Source organism: Microplitis mediator, chromosome 2 (assembly GCF_029852145.1).
Source record: "Microplitis mediator isolate UGA2020A chromosome 2, iyMicMedi2.1, whole genome shotgun sequence".
In the NCBI taxonomy this organism is placed as follows: Eukaryota; Metazoa; Arthropoda; class Insecta; order Hymenoptera; family Braconidae; genus Microplitis; species Microplitis mediator.
This window is the reverse complement of record NC_079970.1, coordinates 21,546,990-21,561,225: the sequence shown is the minus strand read 5'-3', so window position 1 is coordinate 21,561,225 and position 14,236 is coordinate 21,546,990. Positions and strand designations below refer to the sequence as shown.

General features: G+C 32.0%; 1 protein-coding gene across 3 annotated transcripts in view; it reads right to left on the bottom strand.

Annotated features, from left to right (window-relative positions):
• Positions 1 to 14,236, bottom strand: part of LOC130663977 (zinc finger homeobox protein 4) — a 159,241-nt gene that overhangs the window by 28,011 nt on the left and 116,994 nt on the right. The gene's annotated exons all lie outside the window — the stretch shown is intronic.

Below are 14,236 nucleotides of genomic sequence, written 5' to 3'. Positions count from 1 at the left end.
TATTGTCTGCCCCTGCCCTGAGATGATCAGATGCGGGCTCATTGTCTGGCAGAATTATTACTAATTGCTGTTCGTCCTTCGTGTGGTCCCAGTATCATATTTATATATACGCACATATGCCTGTAAGATGGCTTTTGTCCTCGTACGCAAACATGTGCGCAAGACTATTAATTTAAATAAATTAATGCTTACTTAAATAGGCTTCGATAACTGCGACATTTATTTTTTAAATTTAAAATTCCCGCGCAATTATTTTTGCTCTTACTGGGATTTTTAAATTCAAATGACGTTTTTAGTCTATTTTGGCTTTAAGTCTTGGGAATTTCACAAAAAGTCGAGTCATACGCGCACATATATACATATATATAGATATAGATTCATACTAGTATACAATTCGTGGAATCAACGATCGCGAGTCGCTGAGACGTGACCTCTCGGGAGCGGGCGAAAAACAACCACGCCTCGGCATCAATCAGGCGCCTCGAATAACTAACTCATCATTTATCAATCCATGATTTTGCCAACATACACCATTTATACATCCATATATATATATTTCTCTCTTCATTTTATTTTATCATTTGTAATTTATATTTTTAGTTCATTTAGTTACTTTTTAAAGTCCCATCAGACCACCCGGATATTTCTCTTTCTCAAAGAAGAAAATAAAAAAAACCCCAATACAAATCCACACCAGTGATAATCACCTCCAGTATATTTATATATATATATGGTGTGTTCGATGTATGTTCAATTATTGATTGTAAAAAATAATCGGCGATTCGTTCCGTGGGCGATATCTAACTCCCACTCAATTTCACCTCTTTGTGTAAACTTTAAATCCACTTACTTTACTTATACATATAAATATATATAAAGATATTTTAAATGTGTTTATTATTCCGACTCATGGCTCAATAAGTTATCTCAGTATATTGTGGTACGTGTGCATAATCAGCCAACTTACACCCAGCCAATTAAAAAAGTAAATTAACTTTTTTCATTGGAATACCAGCGGAGAAAAAAATTTGAATTAGTTGTAGACAAAAGTCATAACTAATTGAAGGTAAAAGCATAGATGTTAGATAGATAATGTATAAGTTGTTGAGTTGAGTCTCAGTCTTTGTCTTACTTATAATCTATGTGTTGATGTGTGCGTGTGTGTATACGTAATAGTTAAGTCTTTTGGCTTAGGAGCATTACTCTCAAGCCGTCGGTAAGCGAATCCAATGACTCACACGTTGAATGATTAATCACGGTACACGTGCCTACTCGGCCGCGCTTATAACCAACCAGTCAACTCGTGTAAAAGAGAATCTATACAACCCCCTGTCCATCTATTCAAAGTTAAACTATTCAAAGAATGTGCCTTGATATTTTTTTTATCTTGTTCCAAGACTGGACTATGAGACTGGACTATTATTGTTCATGGCCGAAAATTGTGTACTGTGATTGTGTACACAACACACACACTTATACACATATTTATTAATGTATTTACATACAGATTATACTGATGTAGATGGAGGCAGTTGAAGAACAAGCTTTAAATAATGAGTTTTTAAGACACGAAATCGTGTTTAAAGTGAATAAAATTCTGTAGACAGGAAGTTTGAATTAGCCGAGGGATGCATGGAATTTCCACAATTATTCAATTATTTTTATCACATTTGTCTTGTATATTTATTACTCAATTTGTATATTAATTTATTTCAAGTCCGAGTCGCTAATCAACTATACATTTATTATTATTTTTTTCCTCAGTCAAAACTAATTTCTCTTTTTCACACAATCCGCGTTTTGTCTTCAGACAGTCGTCAATAAATCCTTGGCATGATTAATTATACAGTAATCATTATAATCCCCATATATATACAATAGGTGAAATTTAACTCGTGTTAAAAAAACAATATAGTAATAATAATAAATAATAATAAATAATAATGACGGAATTATCTTGAAGACAGAATATTTTTCCATTGGGCAAAAAAATCTAAATGCAATTTAATAATGATAAATTTCTCTTTACATTAGAGTTTAATATTAACCCGCGGTTTCAGATGTGTCGCCTTTTCCATTATATATTAAAGAGATTTTATTTAAAAACACACATGTCATAATATGTATGTATGAACTTGTTAAACTCGGGTATTTGTGTACATGATATGTCATGTCAATAGTTGTAAATAGTAACTAAAAGAATATAGCCAGTGAATATATAGTTTATTTGAAGCCAAAGTTCGCTAAAGTTTTTACGGGTAAAACAGGTGTTCAGTCAGAGGGGGGTGGACTCGACTTCAGGTGGCGTTAGTGTTTGCAAAGACCCTCAAAATGCGCAGGCAGTGACCAGGTGCGAGGCAATACGAAAATTCGCATTAAATATCCCTGAGATATAACTACTATACATATATATGAGTTATATTGCCCAGTTTTTAATAAACTAGCTCAGAATTAACTGTTTTGTGTTTAATATTTTCCCACTGGCTTATATTCTTTACTGCTCGAGCCGGAAAAATATTTGCGGTAAAGGGGACTGCTACCGTTTTAAATTATGGGAAAATTCGTTTCTACAGAGGAAAAGTCTTTTTAATGTTTAAATATTTTTTAAACATTTAATTGTTTGCTACCGACCAACGGCTCTCGGAAAATAACGATTAGTCGGGACACTATTTGCCTGTATTTAGGGGTACCCGCATAATTTTGAAAATTTACGGAGTCTGTACTTGGAGATTTAGCTGTAAAATTATTTAATTTATTCATAGTTATACCTGTATTACGGTAAGAATACATTTCTAGAGAGACAATTCCCATAGGCCTGTCCTCCAGGGATATGAATAAATTTAGTCTGATGAATTTCAGAAATTTGTTTTACTTTGTTTTTGTAACAAAACGCGATTCGTTACGCCAGTTAACTATTAATATTATTTTGACAATTTTATTTTTGCGTATTTTGAATTTCTACTGCACACTAGTCCCTTCAAAATTATTACTTTTCAGATTTGACATCTGTCATAAATTAAGGGATGAAATTGTACATTTAAGACATAGTCTTATAAATTAAAATTCCCACGCAATAATTCATACATATATATATTGTAATTATCGAAAACGCGTAGTTGTAATTTCTGAATTTATAATTTCATGAGAGTTCACAATTTCCAAGAAGAGCAAATATTTTTTCTGTCGCAGCTTAAAAACTTTTAAAATTATCACAATACCGCATTAAAATTTCAAATTGTCCTCAAGCCTTGAGAAAAAAAAGAAAAAGTTTATTATCTTAAGTCTTAAGTAAAGCCCGACAAAAAAACTTTTGTTTCTCGAGTCCATTGTAAAACCAAAGTACGCAGAGGATAATGATTCTCCCAAAAATTCAGAGGAAATATTTTTTCGAACGTTAAAGTGTCAAAAGAATTTTATAGTACCAGCATGGTTTTTCCCAAAATAGCTATAAAACCATCTCTAGAATTTTTCTCTCAGCTCTGAATTCTACCTGCCAGATCTGGAACAATGTCGTGGTCAGTAGAGATGCTGGGAACGTTCAACTCAACCTACCCAGCCTGTTCATAGATCAAAATCGGAGGAATAACACAACAGACAACCAACGAAACTTCAATTAATTTCATTCGAACTCCACAGATCATTAATTACGAGCTGGACAAAATATTCCCGCTTTTCAAATGTAATTTTTTAAAAAAATTTACTCGATTCAATTGAAATAACGGACGTGAAATTTCGAAACCAGACGAATTTCGACCGAACGACAGCTATTGGACAGGTTGGAAAGCAATCATCGGTACTTGGAGGATTAACAAGGGCCCAATATTACAATGGCCTTAAAGATTTTCCTCTTTGGGACTTAAAAGACAATAAATAATATTTTATTGTATTTAAACTAAACATTTATAGCTGGACATAAATACAATGGAATTATTAAGTTTTTAAAATTTTAAACTCGTAGTCGTGCTATCCGCTTATACTATCGCCCATAATTTGGGTCCTAGGCATTTTCAACACTAGTCCAAAAGGACAGCCTTGGGCCCGGTCTTCAAACATCTGGCAAGAAGCCCGTAATTATATAAATATAAAAAAATTAATCAACTTAAACTCAAATTATTTCATTATAGATTTAGATTTTATCTACACTATTTTTTATTAATGGATTTTTTTTAATTAACTCGGGTCATTAATTACGGTTACGCAATTTTTAAATTGGAAAGAGTGATTGATAATTACGGCTCGAAGGCCAGTTAAAATCTAAATTAATGAATCGACAGTTTTAATTAATTATTTTTAAAATTTTTTTGGTTCTGAATTAAAAATACTCGGCTATAATTATATTTTATAAAAAAGTTATTGAATAAATTCGATTTGTTAATTGTTTAGAAAATTACATACCAAGGACTCAATCACTGTTTCAATATAAATACAACTATATTGAGGACACATCTTTACGCATGACAGACGGACTAGGTTTTATAACTGTAGGATTTAAATTATAAAAAATACCCGATCTAGGTTTTTATCTACAGATGTACAGTACTCCCGTGTGCTCTAAAATACTCAATGGCTAGTGTGTAATTTAATTGATTAATATATATAGTAAATAACTATTTGTTTTGACATATTTATTAATGTTTTGTGATAGTGCCGAGATTTGTAAATCTGATTTGATAGTCGTCTATTTACAGTAATCGTAGGAATTTAGTGGGCGGGTCAGATGGTTGTATAGGGGGTCTATTGACCCACCAATTCTCTCTCCACGTGTGCTTACATATATATAGATATATATGTATCTGTGAACTTTGTCCCTACGTATTGGTCTAGTCTCTAAGAATATCATCTGTCAAAAAATGACAAGTAAATAAAAATTTTCAAATTATTTATCAGACTGATAGAGGGAGTGGATGGTATGAAGAAAGTAACCAGCATATAATACAAGGGAATAAATATAAATATATATATGTATATACATATAGTGTAGCATGTAACCGGCGTGTAGCGAAGGAAGTATAGCAGTAGGCTGGTTGCTGATGTAAAAGCCCACGACACACGAGGACAGCATGGTGGCGATCGCGGGTTTTGAGGGCCACGGATTGGCCGAGTTGGTGGGAGCACGTTGTGCTCGGGGGGGCAAAAACTAGTTCGGCAACCAGGGGAACATACACACCGCGATCGGCATACCGGCGACACGTCGCAAGCTCGTCGTCTTTTAAATCACCGACGGACACCTCAAGGCTATCGATAACTCGCGGCACGTCAGCTTGATCTAAGACCCGAGAATAGGTCCTCGATACTCTCTGGAGCAGACCAGGCTGCTCCGTTCTCTGCATGGACCAACCACTCGGAAAACCTATAACCTGATAGCCGGTACATAGACCAACTATCTATTTAACCGGCACACTTAACTCTGTAGTTACCAATATACATATACATGCGTTGGATAAACCGACAATTACTTTTACTTAGGCGCCAATATACTTTACAACCCAAGTCTCTTTATCTTAACTTTTATAACTACACTCTTGGCGCGTCAGAGTGCCTTTTATCCTCATCCTCATCCTCATCCTCGTCTTTTTATATTTATTTTAAAGACGCGACTCTATACGTGTTGCCTGAGTTAATCATCATGCTCAGTAATAATATTATGGATATATGAATAGTGAATATATCACTTTAGGGAGCACTATATCACCTTTAACACACATACCCAAGATTACTAGACATAGACATAGACATAGACACGTAACTCGTAGTACAGCGACTAGCAGCACATGTGCTCGCGTATACTTGCAGATATTTTTATTTATTATTATTATTACAAGGTAACTTGAATTGCAATATGTATATTTATCCGTATTTTCGAGGGCTCTGTTGACCCGTGAGTACTCGGAGTATACCCGGGCTGGCGTGATTGCGTGCCGGGATGCAGGGGGATGATTGAGCGTATTTTTTCACTCTATAAAGTGCACAAATTGAAAGTTAACCGACACGCGACCCAATGTACGGCCAGACTATTTTGTTATTTTGTTATTGAGATATACACAAGCTCAGTACAGAGTACGGGCCAACGTACGTTTAAATAAACACCTATGTAATCAGCAATAATACTCTTGAGTAAACCATCAAAATTTATTTCAAATTATTCACTTTAACCATTGACAAGTACATCAGCATAAAGTTTACGTTATCGACATGACCGAGACCCGAGCCCGGATCACCGGATGCCCGATAATTAAACCAGTAATTATTTAAACCATTGAATGAAATTATTTTATTCAGTCTCTGAGCTACAGCTTCCAATTGAAATCTCTCATAATCCCTATGCCGGGTCCCTCATACATTATTACAAATACCGCGATGAGCTCGGTCCCCGCGAAGTCACGCGGAGCATGCGCGCGCATATAAATGTGCGGTGAGTGTGTGAGTGTGTAGGATAGGACTACACTACAATGTGAGGCCCCATCTCGTTCATCCGAACAATGGGCCCTGATTGCGGATTAGGGATTAAGAGACAAAGAAGTGAGGCCTCGAGGTATAGTACACTTTCGTAAATAAATAAAAACGCCAGCGGGCCTCGATCATTCTTTTGTCTCTTTTTTCCCTTTTATTTTTCCTTTTGTCAGTTATTATATATTATTTAGTTTTTTTATTATTATTATCATTATCATTATTTCTTTTTCAATATTATTCACTCGCGGGTGGCGCGCAAATATATATATATATATATACACATACATAACACATGCTTAAAAACGATGCACGAGATTTTTTTAATTGATAACAGCCTTTACGTCGATGAATTATGTCGCGTCGAGAATTATGCCTTTTGCACCTCAATGAACGATAAAGAGAGAATGAAAAGAGAGGAACAAAATAGCGAGAGAGGGTGTTAAAGCTAAAGCCAAAGGGCTGGTTCATCGCTGGTGGTGCGACTCACCTATAAATATATATAAGTACATATGTGTGTGTGGTACAATAATCGTGCGTGTTGGTTTGTAACCGGGTGAAGAGAGATGAGATTGTCGATAAGATGTGTCCAGTTGTTAGATAGCCATTGGCTTGGACGACCATCAGTGTGCAGAGTGTGCGAAACGCGCGCCAAACCCTCTGACGCTACCACTACATATATCTATATTTTATTTTATTATATTTTATTATTACTCTTATTCTCTTTACGTCCATTTTTTGTTACTCTCTGACACAAAGGTCATTTATTTATTCGATTTCTCATTATCAGTTTCACTAATAACGTCACTGATGAGTTATTGCCTTTGTGTCAGCCCACCGGGGTCAGCACTTTTGGGATATGAGTTTAGTCAGAGCCAGAGCCGGAGGCATGTGTGATTTCGCGTGGGCGGCTGCCACACCTCGGCATATTTGGACAGTAATCAAGACCAACCACCGCGGATTTGACGTCTGAATCTTTACGATTATTTTCATCACACGTGCGCGGACTTTTTACTCCGCGGTTTAAAAAAAAAAAATATACCTGAAGATCGGAACGTTTTTCGCGCAACGAAAATGAAAAAAATTGATGTAATTTGACTGCAGGGGTAATAGGGGGTGGCCTACAAGTTTCGGCTGACATACTAGTGCTCATGTGAAACATCGCGGAAATCTAGATCTAGTAGATTTTCTACTTTTGATTTTGGTTTTTTATCTTCGTTCCGCGAAAAAGGTTTCGATCTTCAGGTACACAAAAAAAATAATAACACATGAGTTTGGTTAAACGTAAAATAAATTTTAATAAGTCGAGTGAGTTCGTTAGTGAGTAATTAATTTGCCTAGATCCTATCTTATTATTTTATTTCAACTTTTAACGTTTTCTCACTCTGTCGCTCGGTCGCTTAACTAAGAGAAGTATTCATTAGGACAACTGTCGGTCTCTGAGATCTACGATTCTTATTCTTATTCTTATTCTTAGTTGTTATACAATACAATTCTACGTGTGTGACTTGAGATATTGTCCTACCAGAGAGCTACCGGGCTATTATTTATTATTATTGTCTTGGCATCATTGAGTACAGAACAACTCATTTGTACATAAAATTTAAACAAAAAAAAATATGATAAAGTTAAAAAAATCGCCAGGATTACATACAAGTCACAGATTAAATTTATTATCCAGCGAATAAAAAATACAAATGTTGATATCGTAACACGGGTAAACATTTTAACAAGAGATATTATTGTCAATACGCGGGCATACAACAGAAATAAGTCACCGTGATTATACTGCGCCCAGTGTAGTGTAATAGAATGATGTATTGTCTATAGGTAAAGGTACAATTTAGATTTTAAATATATCAGTATCAGCGAGGTCAGAAATCTGATTGACGGAAAAAAAAATTTTTATTTCAATTACAGTGACTGCTATTTTAAAAATTTTACCCGCGGGCTTTTTACACGGAAAAAACAGAATATCAAAAATTAATAGATAAAAGTAAAAAGTGGAATCTGTTATCCATAATTGGTACTATTATGTACTTAATGCAAAGTAGTTTACTAATTTTTGTAGATTCCTAAAAACTACTATCAATTAGTTCAAAAAGTAAGGAAATATTATTACTCTTAGGTAAATAAATACGTGACTTATTAATGAAAATTAATTAATTTATGGCATAGATCTATTAAAAAGTAATGATTGGTCAAATTAAGAATTGCTATCTTAGATACTGATTTTTCCAGCCGAAAATTGTAAAAGTTATTAACTTTTATTTTATGAATTCGATATCACTGATCAATTATTAGCTTAACCCGAGTCGAAATATTAGACGTAAGTTGAACGTTCTTAACGTTTAAAACGTAAATTGAACGTTTCTAACGTTTTGAAAGTAATTTGAACGATTTTTTTGTATTTTGGTTCATAAAAAATTGGTAATTACATGAGTTATGATTTTAGTGTAATGATAACATCAATTAATTTATTTCAATATGTGTAATCACAATTTTCATCACCTTGATATCATAATATATGAACAGATATACATATATAGTGTTAAAGATAGAAGTATAAAACTGAAAAAAATTTTTTTTCAAAATACGAATTTTTTATTTAAGAGCCAGAAAAGCGGATGACAAAATTTTAGGAAATTGACGTGATTATAATCCAGGAGTACAAAATCGATGAAAAAAATTTTTTGGTATTTGCTTATGTTTTCTTATTGGAAGTATAAATGAGTTTTAGTTTTATGATAAATATGTTTTCAATTTATGATACTCCAATCTACGTTCAAAACGTTAAAAACGTTCACTTTACGTTTAAAATTTCGACTCGGGAAAATATTATTTGTTCATCATTATAAATTAATTTATTATATAGATAAATCGAATAAGTGGTACATAATAAAATGAAAAATTAGTATACTAGATACTGATTTTTTGCTCATAAAAATACCAAAAATTTTTAACTCTTATTTTATAAATTCTATCCCATTGACTTATAATTAATATAAAATGTTATTTATTCGTTATTATAAATTAATTTATTATATACATAAATCGAATAAGTGGTAAATTTTTTTAATTTTTCTCTGTTTATTTGAATAGTAATAAATAATTTTAGATACCAATTTATCGATGTTTTTTCATATTAATTTTAATAGACGAAATTACAAATTTTGCTCTTCTGTGTGTATCAAATTTTAATATAAATAATAGCCATTTTGTAATATACAATAATCCTTGTTTGATACTAGTATACAAATATACAAATTTTAAGTCAAAAATAAACTACAAACTATTAAAATTTTGAGCATCATTTTTTTCCGTGTGATTTAAATAAAGAAAAAATTATTTGAAATTTTATTGTAAATAATTTATATTTATTAACCATTATCTATTAGATAACGTTTTGTTACACGAACATTCCCACGGTTAATTTTCTGTTAAATAGTTTTTAAAAATCGTGACAGAGTCTCACATCCGGGCTTAACTATTAGTTCGGATGATTTAAACCCGTCAGACCTTTAATTCATTAGTTATTGTGATGATAATGGATAATTGTTTATTATTTTATTTATTGAGTAGAGAGTGATAATAGAGAAAGAGATTTTGAGAAAGCGAAAAAATTGGTGGTATCATTGTGGAGGCACAATAGGGACTAATATATATGACAATAAGATCAAAGGGTTACTGATTATGAGTACAGTAGAGATTCATTTTAAGAAAATTAAATAAATAAGTAAATAAAAGGCTTTTGAATAAAACCCAAGTCTATTTTCGACCAGCAATTGTTGGAAATTCATCTTTATTATTAATAATTAGAGGTAATAGAGATTTTAATTTTTTTATATAGGATTTAAAAATTAATTTCAATAAATTAATTTATAATTTTAAATTTTGTCAAAGTGACAGTTGGAAAATTATTATTTTCAATTGTTGAATTAATATGAATATTTAATTATGATAATAAATTTATTTTCAAATTTTTCCTTGAATGTAAATTAATTATATTTTCTTTATTAACAAATTCGTATTTTGTCTCATAAATTTCTCATTTTCCAATTACTAAGTAAATAAAAATACAAAATTATCAGTAATGGATCCAGACAAAAATAAAAAATTTCCCAAGTAAAAATTAATTTAAGAACAGATGATTGGTTTAATATTTGTGTACCTGAAGATCCGAACGTTTTTCGCGAAACGAAAATAAGAAAAAAGAAATAAAAAGTAAAAAATCTACTGGATCTAGATTTCGGAAATGTTTCGCACGTCACCCAAAAATGACAGGCCGCCCCCCAACTACCCCGAAATTCGCCTTTAGACACAAATTTCATGAATTATTTTCATTTTCGTCACATGAAAAACGTTCTGATCTTCAGGTACATTAATACTTCAATTTAATACCAACAAAGTTATCAACAATTAACTAATTTTTAATAAAAACTAAAAATAAAAAATTTTTTGGTTTATAAAATAGGATGTCGTTGACATTATGGGAGATACTAGTGTACAAGTAAACCAGTTTTCAACGACAAAGTCGATGTTTACGATCAGAAGTTACTATACTATCAAAGACTGTAGACTCTAAAGAGAGTGAGAAAAAGAAAGAGAAAATATTTATATAGATATCGAAGAGGGAACGATTAATAGTATAGGCAACAGTCGTCTTTTCGCCTTTCTCGGATTATGTGTACGATACAAATGTATATAAATGTCTGTCTATCTATCTATACATATACATATATATAATACGTATAGTAATGTATAGGTCGTCATTTCGCGATCGTCGACGATGGAATGCCAGTGTACAATAATCATCGACGTGGTGTAATTAAGCCTGCTAATGATCGGTGTACGATGCGATATTATTATTGCTGAGGCGAGCAAGTAGAGAGATCGCGGAAAAGAGGGTTAATTGTCAATAAGAAACAGTTACGTTGAAAAATGCTTATTACTGTTTATTAATGCTTGTACACCGGTTTAAATAATAATAAGTAAACCAGTATAATCGCTAATATTATTCCGGTGCACTGGAAAAAAAATAAATAATAATAATAATAAATATATATAAAAATATAAATATTTAAAATAAAATCCGACACATTATTCCGCTCATGTAAAACTAATATATTTGTGGAAACATTAAAACATATTTATATTTATATATATATATGTAGTTTTGTTTTACTGCGGAGCTTAACATCAGGAAATATTTAACCGGAATGAGGCAATAAAAAAATGACTTTATGTACAATAAAATATTTAAAAAATATTATTTTTAAAACTCGTATGTATTTAAATAATTTATAAAGACAAGAATGAAATATTATGTCAAATAGATCAACGGTTTCGGCTTAGGAGCAACTGAGAGACGTCTAGTTCTGGATCGTTTAAATAAAAATGCACGCGGTTGTGTGAGCTATGATAATAGATTATGATAATATACGGCATTGTGTCAACACAAAACCGGTCATAGGACACTACACTGGGTACATACTCTAAATATTATATATATTTATATTTTTAAATTTAAATCAACCGTAAAAATATATAAATTTTTATTAATTAAACATCAGAAACAACACATTTTTCGATTCTTATATTATTTTTGATATAAATATTTATCGTGACAGTTTTTACCGAGCAAATACCCAAACAATTCCCAACTTGGACACATATTACTACTCAAATACCTTTTTTTTTACAAGCACACAATTAATGTCTAGTTCACAAAAGAAATTGTCTGGGTACATAATAAATAATTAATAAGTTCAACTTTATTGTTGGCTAAATTTGTCCCAAGTTTAACATAACGTAAATAAAAAATATCATTTTTGCTCCGTTCTGTCATAAATTTATTATACATATATATATATATTTTTTTTTTAAACTTTTGCTGAAAGTTTGGGGACAAATAACGCGACAGGTTTTCGAATTTGCCCGGCAAAAAAGCGCACACATTTTTTTTCATATTGATATTGACATAAAAATCCGTCTACCTGACGAATGTACATATATGTAGATATATGTATGTATGAAGAGGATAGGGAATTATTTGATAAACATTTAAGCCACACGTTGAGTTTGCAAATGAGAATGTTGAGTATAGGATGCACGCGCGCGTTACAAATCGCAACCCTTTGGCGCCCATCGTATGAATTAATAAACATATATATAAATGTGTATATATATTTTTTAACTAAGAAATTACTCAGCGTCTCAAATAAAATGCAAATACTTTAAGTCATCTCACCCTTTTATGTAACCACCGCACGCGCCGAAAGTTTAAGTCTAGTTTGTATATAATTGTATATAAATATAAATATAAATATATATGTCATACATAAAAAAAAAATTTTTTGATGCTAGAAATATTTGCACTATGAGTTGAAGACAAATATTTTTTTAAGACTGAAAAAAATTTTTTCCTGCTCCAAAAAAATTTTCGATTCCAATTTTTGATGCAAAAAATTTTCTTGGGATGAGTAGAAATTTTTTGTGGTAAGAAATTTTTTTTTTCTGGACACAAAAAATTTTTCGCGCAATGAAAAAAAAATCTACTGGATGACTAAATTTCCGAAATGGAGTAAAATTACATGAATTTTTTTTCCATGGTCGAAAAACTTTTTAATCTTGAGATACACAAATATATATATATATTTGAAATAATATAAATATATACTAAGTAAAGTTAATTATTTAACACTAGCGGATGACGTTATTTTGCACAGATAAACTTTAATTTACAGATGATAGTGGATAAATATAAACATAAAAATGATTTTAAAATCGTTAAATATTATTTATCAACACGTTTGCTGTCATGTGTGTGCGTGTGTGTGAGTACGCGGAGACTTTAACGCCAACGCCGCGCCCGACGGACGAAAATATATCTTTAAAACCGCTTTATCGCACATAATTACTACATTGTATTGTTCTACTTATTTTTTTTTAATATCTGTAACTGATAAAGATTTTTTTTTTTAAATACTTCGAGTTTAATTTCTGTCATTAATATTTTAAAACTGACGCAACATTTTTTCCACATGTCAGAATTATTAATTCAGTTCCTCCTGAGTAATCAATTAGACGTTACGTAAAAATGATTACCGACTTACAAATTTTTGTTTGACCGTCAGTGAGATTTTTATAATTTGACAGTTGGCTGTCAATTTTTTTTAAATTTTCAAACATGCGGGTAATGAGTTTGCGGCAATTAGAGGGTAGATTAATTGTTTATTTTTGACGGGTGGATTTATCTGAGTAAGATTTCAGCACATGGAGGATAAGGCAAAGGTTGAAGCTAATCACTGATATCACGAGCCAGCGAGTTGACTTAAAGTTGAGTTGCCGAGACGAGAGACGAGAGTTTAAGTTGAGTGAAGAGGGAAAGAGGGAGAGTTGGCTACCCACCGACCTACCGGTTTCCTTATCTCGTTCAGATCAAAATCTGACGTGCCGCACGCGTTTCACGACTTCCGCGAGGCACCCACGGGTACACACGTCCTATATATATGATGTACGTCCACATATACTATACTGACATTATATCTCACGGCTCACCGAGATATCAAACGATTTACTAGACCAATCCGCGGTACTGAACCACAGCCACGCGTAAGCTACCGATTATTTTATTGTGATCCTGGAGTTAGAAGACCGTTGGAAATTTTCGGATTTTTCTTTCAACAAGTCAATTAGAAAAATAAGGAAAACTAAAAATATGCACATGTAGAAAATTTTAAAAACTACAGGTGCAATTTTCTAAAATATTTTTTTTTTATAATTTGTC